The sequence below is a fragment of the Taurulus bubalis genome (genome assembly GCF_910589615.1).
Source record: "Taurulus bubalis genome assembly, chromosome: 12".
Classification (NCBI taxonomy): Eukaryota; Metazoa; Chordata; class Actinopteri; order Perciformes; family Cottidae; genus Taurulus; species Taurulus bubalis.
In genome coordinates, this window is record NC_136600.1 from 19,329,751 (window position 1) to 19,343,557 (window position 13,807).

Consider the following 13,807-nt stretch of genomic DNA (forward strand, 5'->3'; position numbering starts at 1 on the left):
TCTCAAGTGTTCACATTTGTTTTTTATCCCAGCATTAAAACTTTTTCGAACAAATATTTCCATATATATACGAATATACAGTATACTAATTCTGCTATCATTAGAAACAAAATTGCTATAAGGTAATGCAAGCTAGATGTCAACTATATGTTAGATACAAGCTCACATTTTTTATTTCATCATAGCTATACTACACTTTCCCTTTAATAAAGTTGGAGCACTGGTTAAAAGAACAATGGTTCAAATCAAAGCAGCAGAGGCTGAGGAACACTGACTTTTAGTTTCTGGTTGGGTCAAGCTCCAAATAGACAAATCCTAAAATTCCCCAAAATGCAACTCAGTTGGATGATGATCTGAAAGCATCATCCGGTTTATTTTTCCAAACTTTAAAGCGTCTTTAAGAGCCACAGATGTTACATAGCTGCAGATAACTTCATTGTAATATTACTGTAGTCTGCAAGTCAGCAGTGTGTTGATGTGTATTTGTGAATTATCTGTGACGGTGACAGTTGGACGGACAGCAGCTTTAGCTCTGTTACTGGGACGAGGGAGACGGCACCCCTCCCTTCCCTCTCTGTTGAATAATCTGCTTACTCACCGGATGTGATTCACCTAACTAACTCTGTTACAGAGAGGGGGTTCTGCTGGCTAAATGTTTGCTCAGTAATGTTTGGAAAGTTGTGTGCTTGTCAGATAAATAACTTCATTGGAGCCTCAGTCTGGCTGGCTGCTGTGCTGCTTTGAAATCCTCATCCAATAAGTGGCTGAGGGGTCATTAGAAAAGAGTGACGTTATTGTTTTAGATTACACCGTGACTGCAGAGAATGCACAGTTCTGATTGGCCGGTCAGTGTGCTTGGCTCTAATGTGGTTTATAATCGTAATCATCTACGACTTCTCCCACATGTTGTTGAGGAATATTTATTCCAAGATTGACATGTTGACCCAGAATAAGACCATAGTTAAAAAAAAACATAGTTAACATGATGCACATGTTTTGATTGCTGTAAAGTGGCTGCATTGTCAGATGGATTATTTAATTCAACCCATGCGGCCATGACAAATAAAGTACTCTGTGTCAACTGGTATTTTTTGTTTACAGCACAGATCATCATGGATTGTTCAATAATCAAAGGTGTACATGTTTTCTAGAAGACTTCACAAGGTATACACCCCGATAGGCATTATGTGTACTTGAGGCCTAAATTAAGTATTAATACATATTGCTCCTCATAACAGATTTGCAATGCCATTTAAATAATAATAATAGTAATACTTTAATTTGATATAGCGCTTTTCTGAATACTCAAAGAAGCTTTACATAGGAATCATTCACCCACTGATGAGAGGAGCTACCATGCAAGGTGTCACATCAGGACTATCTAACATTCATACACCGTAGGCGCAGCCACAGGAGTAATTTAAAGAAAAAAACGCTTTTGAAAACGCGTCTAAAAACCTTTTCAAGCTCATTTCTATGACTCACGCTCTTTTGTGTTTCTTGGTGGGCTGTCTTTGTCTTTTATTGCACGCAGCTACACATTTGAGTTCTTCTTGATCGTCGTCGAGAATGTGTCTCTAGTCACAAACGTCCCCATGTGTGCGTGCTTCGGAAAACAGGAACATTCTTATCGAAATATCGCTCCTCAGCGCCGATAATGGCCTAAAACACCACAGGGTACCTTTTGATTAACTTTTTATACATAAATATTGTGTCTGAGCATGGCATCATACGGCCGAGAGGCTGCTCTCGAAGTCTCTTAGACAGTTGCCAGACCAGACTCGGGTCAACGGCAGGTCTTGACTTCAGACTGACCCACTTAGCCGATGCCAGCCGCCCCCTCCTCCTCCCCCGCAACGCCTTCACCATCACTGTCTCTGTTCCACTCTCCTCTCCCCTTACTCTTTGTTCCTCTCTTGCTGTCTCCGAGTACGCCCTCCTCTCTCTGCTGCCCTCTCTTTAAACTCAGCACTCAGTCCTTCCTTCTGCTCTGTCTTTCCTCTTCCCCTCTCCTCTTTCCCTCCTTGTGTTCCTTCGCTCCATGAGAGGGAACTTCCACTGCAGCTTCTATCCAGGAACAGGCTTCCACTGTGGAAACACAGCTACATAACGCTGCTCCGGTTCACTTTCCACAGCGCGCAGGGTAGGGGGAGCCGGGCTTTATGTCCATGCACACGCACACGCACATGCACATGTACCTCTTTTTTTTGTTTTACTCACACCTCACTAATGAACGACTTTAATCTTTTGGTTGCATCATATCCTTTTTCTTGTTAAGACAAGTAACAAGTAATTTCTAAAAGCATCTGGCAGCACATGATTTGACAGACATTAGAGAAGGATCCCTTTTTATCTCACCATCCATCATTAGCAGCACTCCTATTCAAATTATACCCTAACATCCAGCGGACATCTGAAGCGAGGGCAATATGCAAAGCAAAGGTCTACATCGGACCGTGTGCGTATTATTTTTAATCTTCTCCTGAAAGACACCTGCTATAATTGGATACTTATCAGCATTAACGGGTTAACAAGACATGTATGTATCTGCACCGCACACACACACACACACACACACACACACACACACACACACACACACATGCGTACACACCCAGGAAAAACAGGAGGAGTCATCGTATTCAAAGCAGACAGGAATAGAAAAGAGAAACAGAATCCATGAGGTAACTAGTGGCGTAAGAAACAATGAAATCAACAATGGCATGACCAGTAGCCATCTTTGTGTCTATCAGAGTGTGTGTGTGTGTGTGTGTGTGTGTGTGTGTGTGTGTGTGTGTGTGTTTGTGTATATGCAGGCATGTGTGGCTGTCAAAGATGCCTTTCCATACTCATGATATTCCTTTTCCCCATGATCTGGTCTTTATATAAGGTATGCCTGGGACTTATATAATTATTGGCGCTTTAAGTTTTTGTGTGTGTATCTGGAAAGCTTGTGGAACTGCAATTGTGTGATTGTATGTGAGTGTATGTGTCCGTGACGCCTTGGAAGCTCTCCTGGCCACGGCTGTGGAAATGCTCCACTGCCCCACTCTGCTCAGTGGGGACAGTGGTGGAGAGGGAGAGGGATGAGTGGGGAGTGGGGCCTCTGATGGTTGGATGAAGAAGAAGAAGAACTGTTAAACTGCGGCACTGCCAGAAAAAACAGTGGCTAAATGAGAGGGGAAAAGTTGTGCTTACTTCAATCTTTTGTAAACCAGAGCCCCTCTGTTTTCACTTGGCTGCAATGTTTAACTTGATGTGATGGGCTTATGTCATGTCAGTTTACTTTGTTGCTTGCTTTTTGTTTTTTGACTATTGAAGCTTGCGCACAGTGCCTCATGGCGTTATTGTCAAAACAAGCAAATCAGACTTCATATTTCTTTTCAATAGCTGTCAAATATGAGTTGTATTGGTCGGTCCATCACTTTGGTCCATACAGAAATATTTCAACAACTATTTGATGCAATGCCTTGACTTTTGGTACAGATTTCCATAGTGCCCACATGATGAATCTTAATAACTTTGGTGATCCTCATGGATATAGATTCTTTGCGTTGGTAGTATACCCTTCGAAATGGCAGTTGGCTGCTTTGTGTACACCAGCGGTTCCCAAACTTTTTAGGCCACGCACCCCCTTCTACATCCCGACCGGGTTCACGCACCCCCAATCTCCCACACCTTAAAAAAAAAACGCAACAGAGCCTATTTATAGCCGCATAAAATCGGACCAATGCGAGAACTGTTTGCTTGCGCGTGGCGTTTGTTACAAGATTTAGTCCGCTGTATAAATTTCAGTTACACAAGGCGTCACTTTTAAAGAGCAATAAAGTTGGCGAGGACACACGCACAGGCTCAGAGAGGTAGATTGCATTTCACACTCATTTACTTAAACACAGTAAGCCACGTAAAGAACAAAGAGTGGCACATAGGCTCAGAAACAGATATAAATAAAAAAAGGAGGCTCCAGGGGTGCGCGCACCACACTTTGGGAATCCCTGGTGTAGACCCAACACGTGAATGAGACTGCAATTGTTTTTGGCTGTTTTGTAACTCTTCCAATTTCGATCTAAAAAATGTAAGGGGCTTCTGACTTGCACTGGCATGCTTGGTGTTCAGGTGGCGGCGCAAATAAGAGGCTTCAGAAAGCTGTTAGCCAGAACCTCACTGCACAACACGCACTGTGGCTTCGGGCAATCTGCATTGCTAATCCAAGTGAAGCCCAGACCCAGATAATTGTCATCATATTTCCTCTTTTTTTCCCAGTCTGATGCTCACTCTCGTTTCCTCTTTTTTCACCTTGACTCCGCGATGGGTCTCTGTGCTCCCGCTCCGTCTCCTCTTTCTCCGACTCCCGGTCAATTTCTTCTCCCGGTCTCTCCCCAACGCACCTCTCCGTTTCTCTCCCTCCGGTTCCTCACTCTCTCTCTGTTCCTCTCCTCTTTTATTACTGATAGCTTCAGATGTCCCACCTGACAGCTTCCCCGATTTCAGCCAGTTTAACATATTTTCATGGATGTTGCTGAATGAATGAAATGACGTTAGGTGCACAAGCTAGGCTAGCTAGTGTGTACGTAAAAGACAGTCTGGCGGCCGGACCGGAAGTGCATCTATTTATTAAATTGTACGTTTTTAATTGTAATTAAATGTAAATCTTACAAAGGGAATTTTTATAATTAAAAAATCCTACTTATTTTTTTTAAAATTATGTTTAATATTAATTATTACACCATTAGACCACCATTACATTTTTCCTCTCGCGCACCCCCTAGAGGCAGCTAGGGAATCCCTGGTGTACACTATCAGGACAGTTTGTTATATTAAAACATTTTCTTTATTATGACGGTCTCAAAATTGACATCATCTTATCTTTGTGAAGCTAAGATTGTTACATTTAAATGAAAAAATGCAATTTAAATTTAAATTGAGTTTAACCTCTTTGTAAAGCCTTTATAGTAGCTTTATATAATACATTCATATCGTTATGTATTGTTATATAACTTTCCGTGCGTTTACATTATCTACTTTACAATATTTGCTTAAAGTCTTGTGGCAAGTCAAATGACAGCGCCCCACTGGCATGCAAATACACATTTCCGTGGGCTATTTTGAAAGTCACAATTCATATATTTCAGCGTAGTGTATTTCTCTGTGTTCAGGCATACGTTTCTCTTCTGTATCAGAGGGGATGTCCTTACTTTGCAAATGGGAAGTCCCGTTTTGAACTGTGTCCTGTTACATATTTGCATGCTGGGTGCAGGCTGTAATAGTATGTGCTAGTTCACTGCATCAACCTGCCTGATTGAGTGCTTCTCTGACCCTCTTCCTGACACTAATATACCCATAGGTTAGGAGCTGTCAGAGAGTCTGTGCTGTGCCTCTCTCAAGTTTTCTCTTTTGTTTCCCATTGTACATTAGACAGGAATTCATACTGAGAGGCAGCATGTATGTGTGTGTAGATGAGTGTGTGTCTTACTTGTAGTGGAAACTCTTTGGGAATCTGTGCCACGGAATGTCTGGGCAGGATTCCCTCTTTTCCCCAGCGGAGCTGACTATTCACACACGACTATCTGTACGCAACATGAACACGTAGCACAGCAAAGCATGGAAACACATTGTCCATTTGTGAGGACACAACCTCATTGCACAGTTCATGAGATCTGTGCTTTTGGCTGCTCAGTCGAAAATGTTATTTACATGAGGATGTGTTACCAAATCACTAAAACATAAACTACCTCTGTCCGTTCGTTAAGTCTGCTTTTCCTTTTCCATCTGACTTTGGACTTCTTTGCTCTTCCTTCACTGGAATGCAACTTCAGCTTGACCTTATGACTCATCTCTCCCACGCTGACCACACCAGTGCTGTCTATCCTATACAGACGCACTGCTGACCTAAACTCTCATACATGTACGCCAACACACACTGTTGCGTCACTCTCCTCTGGTGTGGCCGGTAACTACGAGACAGCTGTTCCTGCTTAGATGTCATGTCAGCCATGATGTCAGAGCTTTGTTGTGTGTGATTGGCTGACGTCTAAGTGCATCCTGTGTATGTGGGAGATACCATGTGGGCGACTGTCTCTCGCTCTCTGTGCCACAGAGAGTTGTGGTTGAAATGGTCAACTGGCTTGCCACCTCGTTCCCTACAGTAGGACATTTACGTCCTTCTTGTCACCGCAGTGTAAACATGTGTGACATGGGGACAAGTTACGCATCTTCAGATAGACTACAATTAACATTTTGCACTTTAAAGTTTAACTTAAAAGTTGAATTATGCTTGGTATCAGGTTCATAGGACATCATAGTAGACGTTTTTGGAGGTGACCTAACATGGACCAAAGGAAAAATAAAATGAACCCAACACACATGCATTTCTTTAAAAATAAAGAGACCCGATCTGAAAGGGACTCAGATGGTGGATCCGAACAAACTCAAATATAAAAGGAACACCAATAGGGGCAGTAGAAGGACCTACAAAAATAGTAAAGTGATAGCGAGTCCATTTGGATCCACTAGATATATTTACACACAGACCCAAAACCTGTGGTAATGCAATAGGACCCTGCTTGACCTCCTGGTCCTGGGTCAGATTTCCATTACTAGGAACCAAGTGGACCAGTTACAACATCCAATTCATATCCTAAGCTTCATATTAAAGGCAGTTTTGATCTGGGTTTTAAAAGGATCAGTCGTAGATGGCAGTATGGCAGCAGGAGCTATTTTGACAAAAAAACTCATTTTGTGGGTCAGGCATTTGTGTGAAACAAAAAAATAGACAAAAGTGTGTCATTCACTTATTTAAGAAATATTCCATTGCACTGGATTAAAATTGTGCTTCAGTGTGTGTGTCCAGTCATGGTCACCATGGTGAAGTCCTACTAAAAATCGTCATGACAACTCAAGCCATCGACAGCCATGTTGTAAGCCAAAACACGTAACTGTCTCCTACGCATCAACACCATTCACACATGCACTCATGCAAACGCTTGCACGCACACAACAAAAACACCTACACGCATAACGACGTATATGCCAGATTCAAGCGTCAAAATAGAGTTACTTGTTGATGAGATAAAATTAGCGTGTTGTTTACTGCTCAGACGTAACCGAGACATGAGAGGTTGACAAACGGCAAAATATAAATCCCAAACTGAAAGATGGTGATTCTGAAATATTTTCAAGTGAATAAGGTTGATGTCATTATGTGTGTCTTTGAGAGAGAAGCACTGGCAGCGTGTGCCCGAAGGTGATTCCACCCTTGGGGCTCTCACCACCAGCTCACTCCAGTTACCTCTAAACACACACACACACACACACACACACACACACACACACACACACACACACACACACACACACACACACATTCACACACCCTGCCCCCGGAGCGTACACTGCTCGAATCATCCATTCCTGTATCTGACCCATTTTCCTGTGTACACTGTGGACGCTGGTGAGCGGCCCTACCACCCACCCCTCCTTGTTTCCACTGGGGTGGAAAACACCACTGGAGTGGGAAAAAGAGGAGAGTGGGAGGACATGGGTAGTGGAAGATGAGCTTAAGGGGGGAGGAAAGTATCAGGGTGAGTGAGTGCGTCCGTAAACCCCCCCAGAGGTAACCTGCAGGGTTGTGGTAAGTGTGTGAGCGTGTTTTTATGTGTGTTTGTTGTGGAAGGTTAGAGTTGGTGCTGAAAACATCCGCCATCTCCCGTTCTTTCTCCCATGCAGTGATGTCCTGCACACAGAACATCAGAAACTATTTAGATTTTTCTCATGTCCCTGACTTCTACTGTTTTTTTTGTTGTATTTTAAGGTTTTAGTTTGCTGTATGTTGTCCCCCTACTCTCGTGCCTCACTTTCTCCACTATCACTATACAAAATATGCATAAAATGCCCCAAAATAGCCTAAAAAAAAACAGAGGTTGAGATTTTCCGACTGTTACTTCCTAGTACTTTTTCAGGTTGAGCTGCAACAATGCTGGATCCTTAACTTCACTTCATGCAACTCTAGTTTCTCTTTGTTTTAAATGCTCTGTGTCCACTTCTACCAAACTCCACATCCCCATTTTGCATTTCATGTTTCCTGTTCAAAGCGGAGATACTTGTGATGTTATTAAAGTTATTTTTTTTTAGACTTGTCGAAGCTCCCCCACCAGCCACAGGAGACATTACACAGCTGTATTCACAGGCTGAATATTACTACCCATGTTGTGCACACTTAGACAATTTGAGATCACTTTGAACACAATGTCTTGACACAGATCTCCAGCCGTTGGTTTCCACTCATTTTATTACACTATAAAATTCTTCTTGAAGACACTTGAAAGTTGTTGAGACATGTGATCCATCATAGTGTTTTGTCATCCTCATGGGGTTATGCAACTTCGAAACAGAACCTTTTGGAAAACTTCTTGTTAGTTGGCATTGAAGCGCTTACGGGGAACTCCAACTTCCGACATGAGGTGCCAACAACAACCATTGTAATGCAAGAGTATCACACTTGTATCATATTTTAAATGACGTCCATTTTTCCTTATTGTTTCCTGATTCCGCTGGGGTTTGTTTTTTCTCAAAACATTCATACATAACTTGCGCATACAATGCTTTTCAGCAGCTAGATGTCAAATTGAGGATGTCACAATTTCCTTGAATGCAGTACATGGAGTTTTAAAGTAGTGCGTGCTTCCCTATCAACCCCAATGTTTCCCTTTGAAAAAGACACAATGAATTGCAATGGAAATGGATTACCTATAGTATGAAGTAAGTGTGGATCGTCTATCTTAAAATAAATGAAAATCAGGAAACCATTCCAAAAACATATGATATGCACTCTTTAACAATATAAAGACAATGTGTTTTGTAGATGAAGGCCTAAAACATGCCGTGGTCCTTGATTGTCGGTCGTAGTTTGTGATCATTTAATTTATTGCTTTAGAATGACAAGGCAGCATCCAATGTGTTTTTAAAACTGAAAGTTTTAACTGTATTGATTCTTCCAACACTAGCATTAAGTGGGCCTGGTTTAAATGGTAAGACTGGGATCGTTTTCCCTGAACCTGATGGCCACAGAGAGACCTGGGCTTGTGGTCCAGTGACCAGGGTAGTGACAACGTCGCCCACTCGAGTCTCACTTGCTTGTTTCATACTGTTACCATGTGATTTATATGGAAGTGAAAACACCCACTCTGTCTTCTGTGCCATGAAAATCATGTGACATCAGTATTGCAATGACACAGCTTTATTATCACCTGGTAGTAGCAGGTTACTTCTGCTGATTAGTTGCTTAGGTGGTAATGATTTGATCCTGTGTAGGCGTGTCTGCGTACATATGAAAGGAATGGAGGTTATTTTTGCTGCAGATGTGCATATTGTTAGAGGAACATTACCTGCCAGTGATAATTGCGTTTATTTTTATTTTTTATTAAAAACTTCTACACATATTGTATCAGATCCAACATTGTGCACTGCTGTAAGACTGTGTCAGTGTTTGTGGCAAGGAAGTGTGCACTTTCACTGTTTTTGCTTCTGTGTGTGTGTGTGTATGTGTGTGTCTATTTTGTGTATTTGCTAATCTAGAGGTCAGATGGACACTTCCGCTCTAGTCTAAAAGTGTACCTTCCATTGCAGCTTGCATCACTTCCTCTTTACCATGCATGCACTCACACACATATACATGTTACTTAACGGCGCTTACCAAATTTCCTTATCTGGTATTGCGTGGTAACCATGATGTGTGTGCGTTTGCTTGTGCATGTGTTTGTGAGTGGAAAGTGGTTTGGCGCAATGGCACATTGTGTGGGCTGGGAAACAGCTGGTGTCTCCAATTAACACGCATGGATGCATAGAGTCCTGCATGACAAAGTGTTACTCTATACAGGATGTACATCATCTACGATTGTGTGTATCTACAGTATATATGTACATATACATATACACACATAGTCTGTGTGTTTGTGTGTGTGTGTGTGTCAAATTCAGTGACACACACACAAACTGAGAAAAGATTGAGAGTTGGAAAGTGGTGTCTCACCACGTTACGTAGGTTTCTGGTGTTTTCCAAACCAAAGAAGTGGAACCAGTAGTGACGAGGATGTGATGTCATCGTCAGGCTTTTTTTGGTTCTCGCCCCACGTCTCACACTTACTCTTTTGTTGCTTACTTTTTGTCTTTGTCTATATTTCCGTCTCTCTTTGTGTCTGTCTACGTGCACTTTTTTGTCTGTTTCTCTCTCTGTCTTTATCTCTTCTTTTCCTCTCATTGCACGGTAGGGGAGTAGGCGTTCGTTGGCTGTTTTTTTTTTTATGAATGGGATGTGTTGTTTACTCTCTGATAGAGCTATTTCTGTCAGCGCTGATGATGAACACATACAGTGTAACTTCCTCCTCTCTCGGCCAGCTTCCACTCATTGGTTAAGGCTGTGCGTCTTTGAGGTTGTTGTGAAAGAGTTTTTTCTTCTTTTTTGTGACAGTACTTGTGTAGGTGTGTATGTGTGCACTAATGTGGGCCAGAGTGTTGAGGGGTCGCAGCAGACCTCTTTTCAGAGATAATTGATAAATCAATCCGGTTTCCAAGGGTGAGATAAACAGGTACATGTTTTTTTCAGAAAGATTTCACACAGCCTATGCCAAAAAGAATATTTTTATTTCAAAATATGACTGTGGCAGCCTTACATTAATAATAATAATTTCAACTTTCTTGATGGTGGGGAAGTAACAGATATGTTCACCTAGATGATTAATCTTATGCCACTCAACCATGAAACAAAGACTGAATACTGACAATCATTAATATTTTCCCAGTTACATATTTAAGGTTTTATTGACAAAATTTATATAGAGAATTTTTAAAGAAGATTGAGTTAAATTTATTCCAATCCAGATTTTATTTTCTCAACTCGGGCTAAACAATGAATTTATATTTTATTAAAATTGCAATATGGCAGATTGCAATTTTAAACTCGCAGAATATTTGTTTATGGTAAAATATGTGCTGCAGAGATGTCTTGCTCTCGAAATCATCTTCTTCAACCTTAACCAAACACACTTTGTTTGGTACAGACACCTGCAAAAATATGTTTCAATGAAAATGAGAATAATTATGTGAAAATAATCATTCCCTCTAATATTGCAATTGCAATCATTGCAATTTCAATATATTTCATTCCTATTCCTAACTAAGGATATACATATGTTTGTATACAGTATATGTTTCTAGAACCTACAGCAATAAGACGGTGATTCCTTCATTTTACAGTTAACAATGTCGTCTTGGGCCAAGTATTTAAATCAACATGTGAGGTTTGCCCTCTAAATTGTATGATAATATTGAATTGTAATATGATCTTCACATGGATTTCCTTTAACTGGCTTTCACCCATTTTCACAAGATATATATTAATTCTGAGATTTTTTTTAACTGAATCTGTTCATTTTCATTTTCACATGTATATTCATAACAGTCTTCAATACATTAATTCATAGCTTTCCAGTTCTAGGTACACATTTGTCCTTTAGTTTATCACTCAACTTGATGCTACTCTTGAAATGTTGAGGTATCAGCCCTGTGATTTGCACGTGAGTTAGTAGGTTGCTTCTCCTGCATACTGAAAGGTTTTGTAAACAAGATATTGAATTAGTTTTTGTGCAACCTCATGAGGGAAAGGCCTGAAAAAATGTCGCACATGTGTACATGCTCGTATTTACACCCTGACATGCTGGAGGGCATTTACGCTCGTCTAAATGGATCTACCACACTTTGGATAATAGCATGTGAAGCCTGAGGTTGTTGGATGAGAATATCTGAGGACAGGTGCAGTCCTGTACCCAATTACTCATGTAGTGTAAAAAGTGCATGTGTGTTTGTGGCAGTCGTCTGTGTGGGAGGATGTGTTTGATTGATGTGTGAATGAGTGGAGCTTGAAGGGGTTGGGTTTAAACTGACAGGTTGTGTCAGAGAGCGTGGGGGTCATGGTTACCTTCACTTGATCCTTTTGTCACGTGACTTTGATGAAATGCAACGTGTGCAAGTCGAGGCCCCGTGTTAAAATTCCCTGTTGTGTTATGTCGCGTCTTTGGCGGTTCAGATGAAGAGCTGAATGTTTAATTAGCATGCCATAAGAGATCTGTGGTAACAAGCCGCACACAGTGTTTAAAAACAAAAAACCCACACAAGCACACACACACACACGCTCACACAATAAAGCTCTCGATAATCTAACTTAGTATTCTCTATACTGCACACTATTGACTGTTACTCATTGAGTCACAATGAGTTCTGTTGTGAACATATGCTCTTCTATGTGTATTTGGGTTGTGTGTCCCATAGAGATGTACAGATAAATGTATTACTATGTCATAGTGTACATCGTAGTTAAACTGAACTTAAGTGTGCTTAAATATATCCTTTTATTGGTGAGGTCACCCCACTGGCAAAAAAGTTAGTTTTTTCCCATGTTTTTTTTTAATAGTGTATCTGCTTCGGAGATTTCTGAATTTTGAAAATGATAATACAAATTCCTCCCCAATACAATAGAGTTGAACGCCAGGCCGACCTGCTTGCAATTTGCCCGAGAGGCCAACTGTCGTTCTTCAACCACAAAAAATCCTCTTCTGCCCAAAAAGCATTTTCTCCGTATAATATATTTGTATTCATTGTGTATTTTTGCTCAACTTTCCAAGAGCCTTGTGGGAGAAACTAATGTGCACAAGGCAAAAAAACAAAACAAGGAGTGTAAACACTTTTTTACTTATGCACTGGGTAAACAATTTTCATTCAAATGAATGGGCGTCATCCTGAGATCCTTTATCCAGTTCTTATAATACATCCATGGGGTATCTTACATTCTGTTAAAATCTGCATAACCACATCCCAAGAGATAAGTGAGAAAATATGTTTTTAGCACTGAAACACAATTCCTCTTATGCCCTGTTAGAAATGCTGACACTCTTAGCTGCAAGCTCAGTCAGATGTAAACAAATTTAACTTAACAAACACACAAAGGCTGCAGGGCCGCGTTGTGATGTACAGCAGAAACCAGACAGACACTTAATGTTGTGTTTCAGATATCATTACTGTTAATTGGTGATGCATGATTAAATACATGTCATTGTGTTTGATGAACACAATGTGCAAAGTAGTTTTAGGATTTCTTTTGGAGCAAGTTCTCTTTCTCTGTCTCCAATGTTTCTTTTGCCAAAATTCAGTATTGACCTCTTTGCCTGCCTGCTGTGTGCGTGTGTCTCTCTCTCTCTCTTGCTCTCTCTCTGTGTGTGTGTGTGTGTGTGTGTGTGTGTGTGTGTGTGTGTGTGTGTGTGTGTGTGTGTGTGTGTGTGTGTGTGTGTGTGTGTGTGTGTGTGTGTTGAACTGCTCTGAGGACGTCCAGTTAGAGTGTTTCTCCTTCAATGCTCTTTCCGGTTGAGGAACAGTAGTTTTTCTGTCGATGGGGCTTATGGATTGGCACATTCAGCATCCCTGCCCCCACTCACTCGCCCACACATGCAAACAGCGCAAACTAGCTTCAGACTTTTTTGCATTGCTCAGGTGACAGAGGGGGGACTTTTGAGTTTGAGCATTATTGTGGACATAAGTAATACTGAACAAACCGGACACCACAGCTGTCATATTAAGTACGGAATTCATTTGGTGTTGGTTTGTACATTGTAGGGAACGTAAGGACAGACACAGAGAGAGCTCTTTTAATCACATAGAAACCACAACGTCTCATGCACTGAATTAGAAGGACATGCTGTTCCTTCAAGAACATTGCCAATACTGATACCACAAGCGATCGTAAACAAGAGTGGACATGTTT